The 14259-nt window shown below is 29.3% G+C and overlaps 1 protein-coding gene across 1 annotated transcript in view; it reads left to right on the top strand.

The window, feature by feature from the left end:
* stg (string) overlaps positions 1-14259 on the top strand; it is a 704947-nt gene that overhangs the window by 123666 nt on the left and 567022 nt on the right. The gene's annotated exons all lie outside the window — the stretch shown is intronic.

Genomic DNA, 14259 nt, shown 5'->3' with positions numbered 1-14259 from the left:
ACCTAAGTTAAGCATGTCCGTCCGTCTGTTGAAATCACGCTAACTTCCGAACGAAACAAGCTATCGACTTGCAACGTGGCACAAGTAGTTGTTATTGATGTAGGTCGAATGGTATTGTAAATGGGCCATATCGGACCACTTTTTCGTATAGCCCCATACGCTCAGATTTGGCTTCCGGAGCCTCTTGGAGGAGCAAAATTCATCCGATCGTACACAGAAAAATACCGTAGTTAAACTAACGTTACACATACCTACACAGTCTCACACAAGTTTACATACGATTAAAGAATTTGTATTTTCTTTAAATAATAAAATATTATAAACTATGCATATACATGCTTTAATTTTTGTAAAATAATTTTAAAAACAAAGTATTTGTTAACTTTTAAGAACATTTTTTTTGGTGTGGTTTATAAACAACAACAAGAAACATGTTTAGTTAGAAGATTAAAAACTCAAAGGTATGTAAACTTGTGTAAGACTGTGTAAGTATTATTGCAAAAAATTATTTGTTTTTATACCCACCACCATAGAATGGTGCTGGGGTATAATAAGTTTGTCATTCCGTTTGTAACACATCGAAATATCAATTTCCGACTATATAAAGTAAATATATATACTTGATCAGGGAGCAATTTTAAAACGAAATAGCCATGTCCGTCTGTCTGTTGTAATCACGCTACAGTCTTCAATAATAAAGCAGTTGTGCTGAAATTTTGTACAAACTTGTCTTATGTCTGCAGTCCGGTCAAGTTGGAAGATGGGCTATATCGGTCCCGGTTTTGATATAGCGCCATATAAACCGACCCCCCGGTTTTGGGTCTTGGGCTTATAGAAACCTTAGTTTTTATACAATTTGTCTGAAATTTAAAATCTAGAGGTATTTTAGGACTTTATTAATTTTCTTTTTATTCGACCTTTTATCAATATATAATGAAATGATTAGTCAAGCTCGAGGTCTACCTCGAGCTTGACTAATCATTTCATTATACGTATTTTAGGACCATAAAGAAGTGTGCCGAAAATGGTGAGTATCGGTCCATGTTTTGATATAGTCCCTATATGAATCTACCTCCCGATTTTGGGTCTTGGGCTTATAGAAATCGTAGTTTTTATCCAATTTTTCTTAAAGTGGAAATCTGGAAGTATTTTAGGACCATTAAGAGGTGTGCCGAAAATGACGAGTATCGGTCCATGTTTTGATATAGCACCCATATAAACCGACCTCCCGAGTCTTGGGCTTATAGAAACCGCAGTTTTTATACAATTTGTCTGAAATTGAAAATCTACGGGTATTTTCATATAGCCCCCATGTATACCGGTCTCCCAATTTAGGGTCTTGGGCTTATAGAAACCGTAGTTTTTATCCAATTTTCCTGAAAGTGGAAATCTGGAAGTATTGTAGGACCATTAAGAGGTGTGCCGAAAATGTCGAGTATAGGTTCATGTTTTGCTATAGCCCCCATATATACCGGTCTCCCGATTTTACTTCTTGGGCTTCTATAATTCATAGTTTTTATACAATTTGCCTGAAAATGGAAATCTAGAAGTATTTTAGGACCATAAAGAGGTGTGCCGAAAATGGTGAGTATCGGTCCATGTTTTGATATAGTCCCCATATAAACCCACCTCCCGATTTTGGGTCTTGGGCTTATAGAAAGCGTATTTTTTATCCAATTTGCCTGAAAGTGGAAATCTAGAGGTATTTTGGGACCATTAAGAGGTGTGCCGAAAATGGTGAGTATCGGTCCATGCTTTGATATAGCTCCCATATAGACCGATCTCCCAATTTCAGTTCTTGGGCTTCTAGAATCCGTAGTTTTTATCCAATTTGCCTGAAATTGGAAATCTAGAAGTATTTTAGGACCACAAATAGGTGTGCCGAATATATTGTGTATTGGTATAGTTTTTGATATACCCCTTTATAAACCGGCCTTCGATTGAGGTCTAGCTTCTAGAACTGAATATTGTGTGTCCATGTTTCTGGCATAGCCCCCATATGACCGTTCTCCCAATTGAACTCCGTGGATTTCTAAAATCCGTAGTTTTTATCCGATTTGCCTAAAATTTTAAATGTATTTTAGAACTACAAAAACTTGTGTTTAAAATACACATTTAGACCAATTTCTCTTCTTGAGAGTACAGCAGATACACTGATCATAAAAACAGCTTGAAACTGAATGTAAAATTTCCAGATTTGATTTGTCGTAATCATCTCAATAATGGGGGTAAAAATCTACAGATTTTAGATTTCAAATCAAGACGTTATTTCATCATTTTCTTGCACACCTACGATAGATGTTTATGATTCCCCTAAAACTCAAACAAAAATGGTTCTTATAAATCCAGAATCTGATCTAGGTTAGGTTAGGTTATGTGGCAGTCCGATGTATCAGGCTCACTTAGACTATTCAGTCCATTGTGATACCACAGTGGTGAACTTCTCTCTTATCACTGTGTGCTGTCCGATTCCATGTTAAGCTCAATGACAAGGGACCTCCTTTTTATAGCCGAGTCCGAACGGCGTTCCACATTGCAGTGAAACCACTTAGAGAAGCTTTGAAACCCTCAGAAATGTCACCAGCATTACTGATGTGGGATAATCCACCGCTGAAAAACTTTTTGATGTTCGGTCGTAGCAGGAATCGAACCTACGACCTTGTGTATGCAAGGCGGGCATGCTAACCATTGTACCACGGTGGCTCCTGATCTAGTTTTCATAGGTAAAATCTTTAAATTTATCTTCGAGAAGCATAATCTGCTTGGGAGAATATCTGTCATCAAACCCACCTGAAATTTTCAACTGAGTTATCTGAGAATTTTGAACGGAGTTATCTGCAAGATTACTTAGTATGAGATTTTTTGTTGGGTGGCGATCGGTCTTTATGCAATACGCCTATTGGGAGTATTTGCGCCAAGTTTGAAACATATATCTCTATTCGTTAGGGTGATTCCAACAGACGGATATCGACTGAGAATTTCTCCACGACCACAACAGAATGACAATGTTAGTATATCCCCATGCTATGGATGTGGGTATAATTATCATAAAATTACGATTATAGGAAATACACTTAAAAAAATACTTCTAGCCTACAATAATATACATGAAGTTGAGTTAATTTCCGAATGACAGAACTAAACGGTGATAGTTATCTGGTGATCTATTCTGCTGATGATATATGTAGAAGAAAATCTGGATATTCCTTAAAACGCTTCCACATTCTATCACACTTAAGAGTACTTGAATAAATTCTCTACAAATTCTTATTCTAACAGCAGGACAACGTATGTCCTCTGCAGCATAGTGTAGTTGGTATTCAGTGTGAGGTAGGAACCCTTCAGTTTAGTTGGTCCTACTTTGAATATGCAACAAAAACCCCTCTGTTTTGCTGTGTCAAAGCAAATACATGTAAGTAGCACTACTCCATGCCTTTATGCATTTTTGTTTTTGCAAAAACTAACTCTTGATAAGTTAGCTTGTTAGTTAATGGTGAATTTTGAGATAATTCTCTTAGTTATTTTAAAAATGCATCATTGTTGTGGTAGGTTTTCCATGAATTGACCTCATATGTTGTTCATGTGGCCGAGGTTATGGGGTGCACTTTGCCACACTATTCCCGCCATAGTTTGTCTTTTTTGTTGTGAAATTTTACGCTTCAAGTGCTACTGTTAGTACACGGAACATTACTCGACTGCAATAGTTATGGGATATATGTACAACATTAGCGTGTGTATAATTCCCATTTCCATGGTGGAGTAGGAGTTGATCTACATTGAACTGTGGACCGTAAGACTTCCAACATGCCACTGAGTATTGAGTGACCCCTTATACTATGTAAGAGAGTGTAACATAATTATGGCGCGTTCTCTATTAATGCGTTTAATGCTAATGTACTTAGGCATTGTCCTTATTATCCTTTTTAGAGGTTTCTCTAGCATGTTTATGGTGTGTTTGCAATGTGTCTACCGCCTCGTGTATTTTATGGCATGTGTTGCAATAAATATAATTTTAAATAAAGTCATTCCATATGTTGGTTGAGAGAGAAATCGCAGAATTATTCTCTATAGTGGAGTTCTAATACATAGTGGGAATATATTTGGATCAATTTTAAGGCAAGATAACGATGTATGTTTGTCTGCCTGGCTGTCTCTCTGTCTGTTGTAATCACGCTACAATCTTCAATAATGAAACTCGATGTATGTCTGCAAGCAGGCCAAGTTCGAAGATAGGCTATATCAGCCAATGTTTCGATATAGCCCCAATATAAACCGATTTGACTTCTTGGGCATACTTTTATCCGATTTTCATGAAATTTAAAATCTCAAAGTATATTGAGACCGCGAAGAGGTAATTTAAATTGGCCCATGTTTTCATATATACCCCATTGTTGCATTTGGTACACATTGGTCCATGTGTCCCCTGTAGACCGATCTCTCAATTTGATGTCTTTGAGGACAAGAAAAGTACAATTTTCATCCGATTTGCTTGAAATTTCAAATCTAGGGGTATGTCATAAAGAACTACGGCGATCTCCCGATTTAACTTTTTAAAGGTATTTGAGATGCAATTTTATATCCGATTTAAAATTTCCAACTGTGCCAATTATTGTTTATATCTATCAGTGTTTCGATATAACTCCCTTATCGATCAATTTCCCGATTAGACTTCATGGACCAGTAGGTTAGGTGAGGTGTCCGTGCGTCGTTTGAACCACTTTGAGAAGCTTTGATACACTCAGTAATGTCACCAGGGGTCATTCTAACCATTGCATCACGCTCCCTAGTTTAGCATATTTGAGCAAAATAAATTTTTCATATATAAAATTTTGGTTTAAGATTTGTATGAAGTTTTCATTTTCAACTTGTGATCACGAATTCAACACCATTTCTCTCTACCATGCAAAAGATTTCCAAAGACTTTGTCTTTACACTAATGATTTTGGTATTGATTACAAGCCAAAGAAGCGGAGAATTGAAATAAGAACACATTTAAGTCATAATTATCTTATAAATTCGCGTATTTAATACAAGGAAAAATATAATTTATTAATTTTTTCGACTTTTTTCTGTATATGATATCAAAGTCCTTTAAAAATGTGTTAACGACAAAATAAATTTCCAAAAAAATTCAGACTCGACTTCTTGTATGTTTCAAGTAAAAATTGCTTTTAAAATAAAGTGTTAAAAGACATCGCCAAGGAAAAAAACCTTATATTAGAATAATGCGTCTTCTATGCTAAGCAAAATTCGCATTCGTATTTTAAGGACATGAAATATTTGGCCTCACGACAATAATTTATTCAGTGTAGTGTAGGAGATATGAACAACATAATTTGACATTCCTTACTTACTTGAGGTTTTATTACTGGCGATTTCTATTCTAATAAAGAGTACAAAATTTAAAAAAAAAATGTTAGCAAACTAGGCCATGATTGTTTGTCTTTAAAAGTAGCTATTGCCATTTTTGCGTAGCACAAAAGACGCATTTCTCTGATACAACCATATTTTTTAAAATAGTGCTATGATGTTTTAAATGCAACAAACTTGATTTCGTAGAATTCAGTCAAAATCTTAACACATAAGAATTTTTTCTGGTTGTATCTTAAAAGATACAATGCGCGCATTTAAGGGTTAATAAACTTTTCGTTCGTGATTAGGTGATTCGACTTTAAATTGGTTATATTTACATGAAACAAAATGTTGTTGGACTAAGGTCGACTTAGCTTTAATAATTCGTTGACTTTTTGTAATTTAACGACAAAGGTAATAGCGTTCCAAAAATTATACTCTTTCAAACTCTATTTTAGAGACTCGTTTTACTTGAAAAGTGGCAAATCTGAATTTCAAATTTCAAGTTGCTGTTAGTACACAGAAAAAAAAATATCACCAAAATATTCCAAATTAAAAAGTTGATTGAAGTTAAAAAAATTATTATTTAATCAAACTAGAAGTCAATTAAGTCAATGATTGACTTTTTTAAAAATTTTAATTAAAAAATTAATTGATACAATTAACTTTTTAATCAAACTCGGAAGAGTAAGACACTTAATTCTGGATGTATTTTTTTAAATCTTAATTAAAACAAATTGGAACTATGAATTTTGAAATCAAACTAAAAATTATTAAAAATAGTGTCGTTTTTAATTAAAAAATTAATTGAATTTAGCTATCAACATCAATTAAAACTTTAATTGAATCTATTAAAAAATTAATTGAAATTTCCTATTGAAATCAATTAATTTTTTAATCAAGAAATTTGTTGATACCCAATTAAATCTGTGATTGATACTATCATTTTCATGATTGAAGACATTTCAATTAAAAAATTAATTGGTTCAATTAATTTTGTGATTGAATCTGAAAAAAAATTGTTTGTGTGTTTTGTGTTATAGGGATCTTTGACGCATTTTTACACACACAAAAATATTTTTTCCTATTCAATCACGAAATTATTTTACCCAATTAATTTTTTAATTGAAATATCATCTTCAAACACAGAAATGATAGTATCAATTAAAAAATTTATTGATACTATTAATTCGTGTAATTGATTTTTGTTTCAATTAAAAGGGATGTTGAATCAATTAAATTTTTAATTGAATATTTTTTTTAATCTTAATTGGAAAAATTTTTACACACACACAAAAAATGTTTTTCTTATTCAATCGCGAAATTAATTGACCCAATTAATTTTTAAATTGAAATGTCTTCTGCTTTTCGTTTGAGCCATCACTCCGATCAATATTTCACTTGATTATGTATCAAAATAAAAGACGTTACATTTTGGAAATATTTTCTATCCAACACATGGGCTCATATCAAAAGTGGCGCATGTTACCAAAACAGTTGTTCCTTCTCCCATCCAAATTAGTTGTGACAACTTTAATGCCATTAGTTTTACATTAGACTGTTACAATCACCCTCCCCAATTACTAGCCCAGCGAAGGAGACGTAGGAGCTCCATTCAATTCACTACCATTAAGAAATCCAAAGGACAACATTTGTTTTATTTAATGGTGTTACAATTCAAACTAATCAATGAGGACAGACGGCCGGACGGACATACTTCCTTCGTAGAACAACAACCACCAATAGAAATTGTAACAAAAAACGAAAGAAATCGAATGTCATTGCCGCGAAAGAAATTTTCCTCATCACCGAAGAAAAAGGAACAACACCTTGAGCTAACTGTTTGACTGGCTCAATTGTAGATTAGTGGGACACTATCACCAACTTCGCCATAAAACATCAAGAGGATCTTCATCAATGTTGAGCCTTGTCAGTCCCCATGGACGCATATGCTTTGCCTACATCCATCGTTGAGTAATAGACCACAGCCATTCCGAGTTTTCTTTCCATTCAGAAGAGCTATCCTGCATAATTATGACACTGATGGCACGAGCCTTTTTCTTCCTTTTTTCGAACTTCCTTAAAATTGTTTTTTATAGTCCTTGCGTTGGAGGTTGTTGCACCTTAGTAATGATCCCCGCTACCTTTGTTTTGTTGTTGTTTCTTGAACGGTGCTTGGTGTGTGTGTGTGTATGTGTGCGCTATTTGTCCCGACGTTAATTATGGTTGTTGGGTATTGTTGTTGTAAGGTTGTTTGTATGTTGCATATGTTGTTTCTGTTGTTTTTTTTTATAGGCTTCATCGTTGTTGTTGTTGTTGTTATTTTTTATAACTATTGCATAACACACGAGCTATCACCGGTGCATTTGCCCCTAGCGATCATCATTTACGCCCGCTGTTCTTCATTATCCTACTCGAATATCCTTGTGGTTTAACTATGATTACTACTTGGATGGCCATAAACTGATGTCTTTGACGGTTTCGTTGTTTTATTGAGCATATGTAGCACTTAGGAATTTCCCTCTCGGAATGTTGTTGTTATTGTTGTTGATATAAAGAAGTTTTTTCCTCCCAATGTAGGTCCTATTATAATGTTGTGATGTAAATGTCTCTGACAATTTCTATTTCCTCTTAACGGTGAAATATCCAAAATTAAGGGGTGCTTTTTAATAAGGACTCTTTAATGTTGTCTATGAATAGGATACACTCCAAAAATATGAATTAAAATTTAGTTTTATTTTAAATTAAATTTATTTTGTTGTATTTTAAATTGAATTAAAATTAAATTTTTATTTCAAAGTTGTATTTAATAATAATGTTTAGTAATAATTTTAATTTACAAATTAAAACTAAATTCAAATATAAAGAGCACTTACAATAATTTTATTAAAATATGGAAATTAAGTTACAAACTAAAAAAAAAATAAATATAGAATTAAATTAAAATTAAGTTAACAAATAAGAAATTAATTTAAATAAAAATTAATCAAAACATTAAGAATTTGAAATTTATTAAAATTAAATTAACAAAACAACCCAGCAAAAAAATTGGAAGTTCTTCTAAAGGCACTACTTTAAAAGCACTTCAAAAATGCCCTCCCAAATATGTTCTTTATTTTAACTACAAAGGAAGTTCTTTTGATTCAATTTTTTAAAACTCACTTTTTTCATATTTTTAATAAAAAAAAAAACTTAATTATTTTGTTTTAACAAGGTTAAAAAGAGAGTAAAAATTAACAAAATGGTACACATTATTAAAATTTTGTCGAAAAACATTCTACATCCAATCTAGAAAAATTGCACATTGTTGCAAATGCTTGGGTTCAAACGTTTTAGACAAGCGTTAGAATGCATTAAAAATCATAAAACATTTTAAAAATGATTGATTTGGCAAAATATGACACAATTTTATAATTCACATCCGAAACATTGAATTCGGACTACACCTTAAGAAGCGATGCAAATTCAGTGCAACACCTGTTGAAATGGTGGACGTCCGTCCTATGACAAGCCCATGTTAAATTAATCGCTTCTGCGCCAATTTTGCACCACTTGCGGATCCAAAAATAACATTTTCACTACTTTTTTTGGCGGCGCTTTGTTTGCTGGGAATAAATACATAAAACGTGTTAACGACAACATACAAAAAAAAAAAAAAAATAAAAAAATAAAATTGAAATTAACATTAATTATTAAAATTAATTAAAAATTAATTTAAAAATTAAAATTAAACTAGAAACTGAAAATTAAAGTATAGATAAATGTAAAATTTAAATTAAACAAATAAATAAAAAATAATATAAAGTTGAAGTTAAAAAATTCAAAATTAAATTTAAAAAAAATTGAAATTAATTAAAATAAATAAATAATTAAATTCAAAAAGTTAAATTAAATGAATTATACCCTTCACCACTATGCAGACTAAACTTTTCGATAATTTAGTTTTAAACTTCATTTTCTAGTTTTATTCAATATATATTTTTTTTATTTGGTTTCAAACATTAATCCAGAAAAATTGAAATTAAAGTGAAAAGTTAAACTATAAAATTAAAGTTAAACTTAAGTTTTTTGTTTAATTTTAATAATTCTAATATTTTAAATTAGGTTAGAAAATTAAGTTCGAAAATTAAAATGAAATTTAAAAAAAATGTAAACTAAAAAACGAAACTAGAAAATTAAACTAAATTGGAAAATGAAATTAAATTAAAATTAATATATTAAATTACAAAATTAAAATTATATTGAACAATTAAAACTAAATTAAAATGTTAAAATAAAAAATGAAAATTAAATTAGGCTATTAAAATTAACTTATAATATTAAAATCAGCAAAAATAATTAAAATTAAAGTAGAAAATTAAAATTAAATTAGAAATTTAAACTGAAATTAAAAATTTAAATTTGAATTAAAAAATTAAACTAAATTAAATTTAAATTAAAAAATTGACTTCTAATTAAAAAATTAAATTAAATATGGAAAATAAAATAAGTTAAAAAATTAAAATTGAATAAAAACTTAACTTAACTTAAAATTAAGGAATTTATATTAAATTGAAAAATTAGGTTAGGTTAGGTGGCAGCCCGATGTATCAGGCTCATTTAGACCATTGTGATACCACAGTGGTGTTCGGTCGAAGCAGGAATCGTATCGACGACATTGTGCATGCAAGGCGGGTATGCTAACCATAGCACCACGGTGACTCCCAAAAAATTTAAAAAATTAAAATTAATTAATTAAAATTAAAATTACAATTAAACTATATTATTAAAATTAAGTTAAAAACTTAATTAAAATTAAATTAAAAAATTAAAAATATAAATTAAAAAATATATTACAAATATAATTAAATTAAAAAATTGAAAATGAATTAAAAACTTAAAATTAAATGAAAAAGCTAAAATTAAATAAAAAAATTTAGATTAAATTTAAATTTTTATTTAAATTTATTAATAAAAAGTTTTAATAAAATATTTCATTTAAATTTTAAATTGAAATTTACATTCAATTTTAATAACAAAATTAAATTGAACAATTAAATAATAAAATTTGAATTTAATTAAAAAAATTAAAGTTAAAATTTTAATTAAAAATGCCAATATGTACTCTAGACTCTGGTTGGCCAAAGCTTTTCTCTATGGATGCCAACTAAAATTTAGGACTGCACGACGGTGACTTCCAAAAAAATTAAAAAATTTAAATTAATTATAATTAAAAGATAAATTAAAATTACAATTAAAATACATTATTAAAATTAAGTTAAAAACTTAATTAAATTAAAACATTAAAAATATAAATTAAAAAATATATTAAAAGTATAATTAAATTAAAATATTTAAATTAAATTACAAAATTACAATTAAATTAGAAAATAAAATTACATTCAAAAATTGAAAATGAATTAAAAACTTAAAGTTAAATGAAAAAGCTAAACTTAAATAAAAAATTTGAATTTAAATTTTTATTTAAATTGATTAATAAAATATTTTAATAAAATATTTCATTTAAACTTTAAATTGAAATGTACATTCAATTTTAATAACAAAATTAAATTGAGCAATTAAATAATAAAATTTGAATTTAATTAAAAAAATTAAAGTTAAAAAAGCTTTTCTCTATGGATACAAACTAAAATTTAGGAGTGTCCATAAGTCCTTGCACTGATGGCATTATACCTCTAGCGGAAAAGCTAAAAGTTGGTAGATAAAAAGTTCGTAAAGATTTGGCTTTAATAAAGTATATTTTAAATTAAAAAAAAAAAGCTTTTGACTACCCAATGTTGTTTCCCATAAAGGGATCCTATCCTCCTAGTTCAATATTTCGCTCTGTGTATTTTATAGTTTTCCAAGACATTTCTTTCTACAACATGGCCTGACAGGTTGGGGGATGATTTTCCCTTTACGGAAGTTAAAAAAACGCCACTCAACCTCCCCAAGTGAACTAAAAGAAGAAACATATTCAAAACAAAATGATCACCAACTGACTTCGAACAGCGTTGGTTTAGGTTCACTGCATATTCACCGACAAAATTTCGTTGGAGCAATGGAAATTAATGATGACGACAATGCATTTGCTTGCTATGTTTCCTTATTCGACAAAATGAAGAAAGTCTTGGTCTTGCTGCTGTGGTGTAGCGCTTGGCTGATTTCCTCGGTTCAAACAATGGTAAATAGCACGCGCTCATGCGCACGGCAAAGGAACAAGTGTTTTCCCTACGAATTTCCTTTATTCTGTTTTTGGGTTTTCTTTTACGGTTTTTCGTTGATTGTTCATACAACAACACTGCCATTGAGAATAACATACGCGATGTATTAATGAGTTCTCTGACACAGGTGTATAGGAAATAGCCGCTTTTGGGCAAGCTGGCTGATAGAGGGACAGAAAGACAGGCAAGTGGAATTTGTCCCCCTGCTATGTAAAATGCTGAGTTTTGTCTTTGAGACTTACTCCTTGCTATGCTCATTGTTGCGGTGACCTTTGCTAGTGGCCGGAATTTTATAAACATTTCATATGTTAATATTCTACGTAATTATACATACTTACCATGGAACTTATTTTAGAATTCCATTTTAGGAGTGACTTTTTCTTCCACATCAGAAACACTAAGTATGAAGAGATACGGTGAAAATAGCGGCTATGGTGGTGCGATGGCACCAGTATTATTTCCAAAGCCGGTTGAGTTTTCTTCTTACTAACTGCATATTAGCATTTCCTTGTCTCTTCCCTTTGGTGGTAATTGTCCCTTGGGTTTATTTCTCTGCCGTGTTTCTGCATTAGACCATATCACAGAGGCTCTGACCTCCCTTGTTCCCTCTCTGGACATTTGATATGAGTTTGTTATTTTTTGCCAAAAAAAGAAAAAGTCAAATGGTATTTGTCTCCTAAGGGGAAGGGGGAATACAGGAGTTCTTCTCTTACATTATAAGAGTGCAAAGCATTTAAAGGTGTGTGGGTTGAGTCCATGGTTTATTCTACCTTTTCCAAAAAGACACCACCATATGGCAGCTCCAGAGTGATATGAGCTTGTGGGTGTTGTTTTTTTTATTTTTTTGGGTTTTGGTTCAAAGGTAGAACAAACAGAAACGACATCTGTTCCTAAAATTTACTGTGACAAAAAGGCTTAAAGGTGTTACAGTTATTTGTAGCCATTGTGGGGGTTTCTTATCACCATCAATTTAACATGAATAATTAACATGAATTGCTTTCATCAACTATATGAATTTGGTTTAAGTAAGTTAGAATGTTAGTAAGTTAAAGTTAGAAGTTATAAAGTCACGCTGGTTTGCTCAATGTTAACCTTTTATAATATGGAGAAATTTCTTAAGATGATGCGTGTTGGTATGGACAGTGTTGCAAGTATTAGGTATTTTTCTCCAAATTATGGATATTTTTTCTCGAATGGGGACGAAATTTATGAGTTGGGGACTTGGGGATTTAGTGGGGAATTTGCATAAAATTGGGGATTTTTTCGAGAAATCGGTTTAATCTTTTTATTTCTACAAAATTTTTTTTCTAAATTCTATTTCTATAGGAAATTTTGTCAAAATTATATTTATGTAGCAAATTATATCAAAATTTTATTTCTATAGAAAATTTTCACAAAATTTTATTTCTATAGGACATTTTGTCACAATTTTATTTCTATAAAAAATTTTATTTCTTTAGAAATTTTTGTCAGAATTTTATTTCTATAGAAAATTATGTCAAAATTTTATTTCTTTAGAAAATTTTGTCAACATTTTATTTCTTTAGAAAATTTTGTCACCACTTTATTTCTTTAGAAAATTTTGTTAAAATTTATTTCGTTAGAAAATTTTGTCAAAATGTTATTTCTTTAGAACATTTTGTAAAAATTTTATTTCTTTAGAACATTTTGTAAAAATTTCATTTCTATAGAAAATTTTGTCAAATTTTCATTTCTATAGAAAATTTTGTCAAAATGTTTATTTCTATAGAAAATTTTGTCAAAATTTGTATTTCTTTAGAAAATTTTGCCAATTTTTTTTCTTTAGAAAATTTTGCCAATTTTTTTTTTCTTTAGAAAATTTTGTCAAAATTTTATTTCTATATAGAAAATTTTGTCAAAATTTTATTTCTATATAGAAAATTTTGTCAAAATTTTATTTCTATATAGAAAATTTTGTCAACATTTTTATTTCTTTATAAAATTTTGTCAAATTTTTTGCTTTAGAAAATTTTGTCAAATTTTTATTTCTTTAGAAAATTTTGTCAAAATTTTATTTCTATAGAAAAGTTTGTCAAAATTTTATTTCTTTAGAAAATTTTGTAAAAATTTTATTTCTATTTCGTTAGAAAATTTTGTCAAAATTTATTTCTTTAGAAAATTTTGTCAAAATTTTAATTCTTTAGAAAATTTTGTCAAACTTTTATTTCTATATAGAAAATGTTATTTCTATATAGAAAATTTTGTCAAAATTTTATTTCTATATAGAAAATGTTGTCAAAATTTTATTTCTATTGAAAATTTTGTCAACATTTTATTTCTATAGAAAATTTTATCAAAATGTTTTTTTCATTAGAAGATTTTGTCAAAATTTTATTTCTTTAGAAAATATGTCAAAATTTATTTCTTTAGAAAACTTTTGTCAAAATTTTAATTCTATAGAAAATTTTGTCAAAATTGTATTTCTATAGAAAATTTTGTCAAAATTTTATTTCTTTAGAAAATTTTGTCAAAATTTATTTCTTTAGAAAATTTTGTCAAAATTTTATTTCTATAGAAAATTGTGTCAAAATTTTTATTTCTTTAGAAAATTTTGTCAAAATTTATTTCTTTAGAAAATTTTGTCAAAATTTTATTTCTATATAGAAAATGTTATTTTTATAGAAAAAATTTTGTCAAAATTTTATTTCTATATAGAAAATGTTGTCAAAATTTTATTTCTATA

The sequence above is a fragment of the Haematobia irritans genome, chromosome 1 (assembly GCF_050003625.1).
Source record: "Haematobia irritans isolate KBUSLIRL chromosome 1, ASM5000362v1, whole genome shotgun sequence".
Lineage (NCBI taxonomy): Eukaryota > Metazoa > Arthropoda > Insecta > Diptera > Muscidae > Haematobia > Haematobia irritans.
This window is presented reverse-complemented; position numbering and strand designations above follow the sequence as displayed.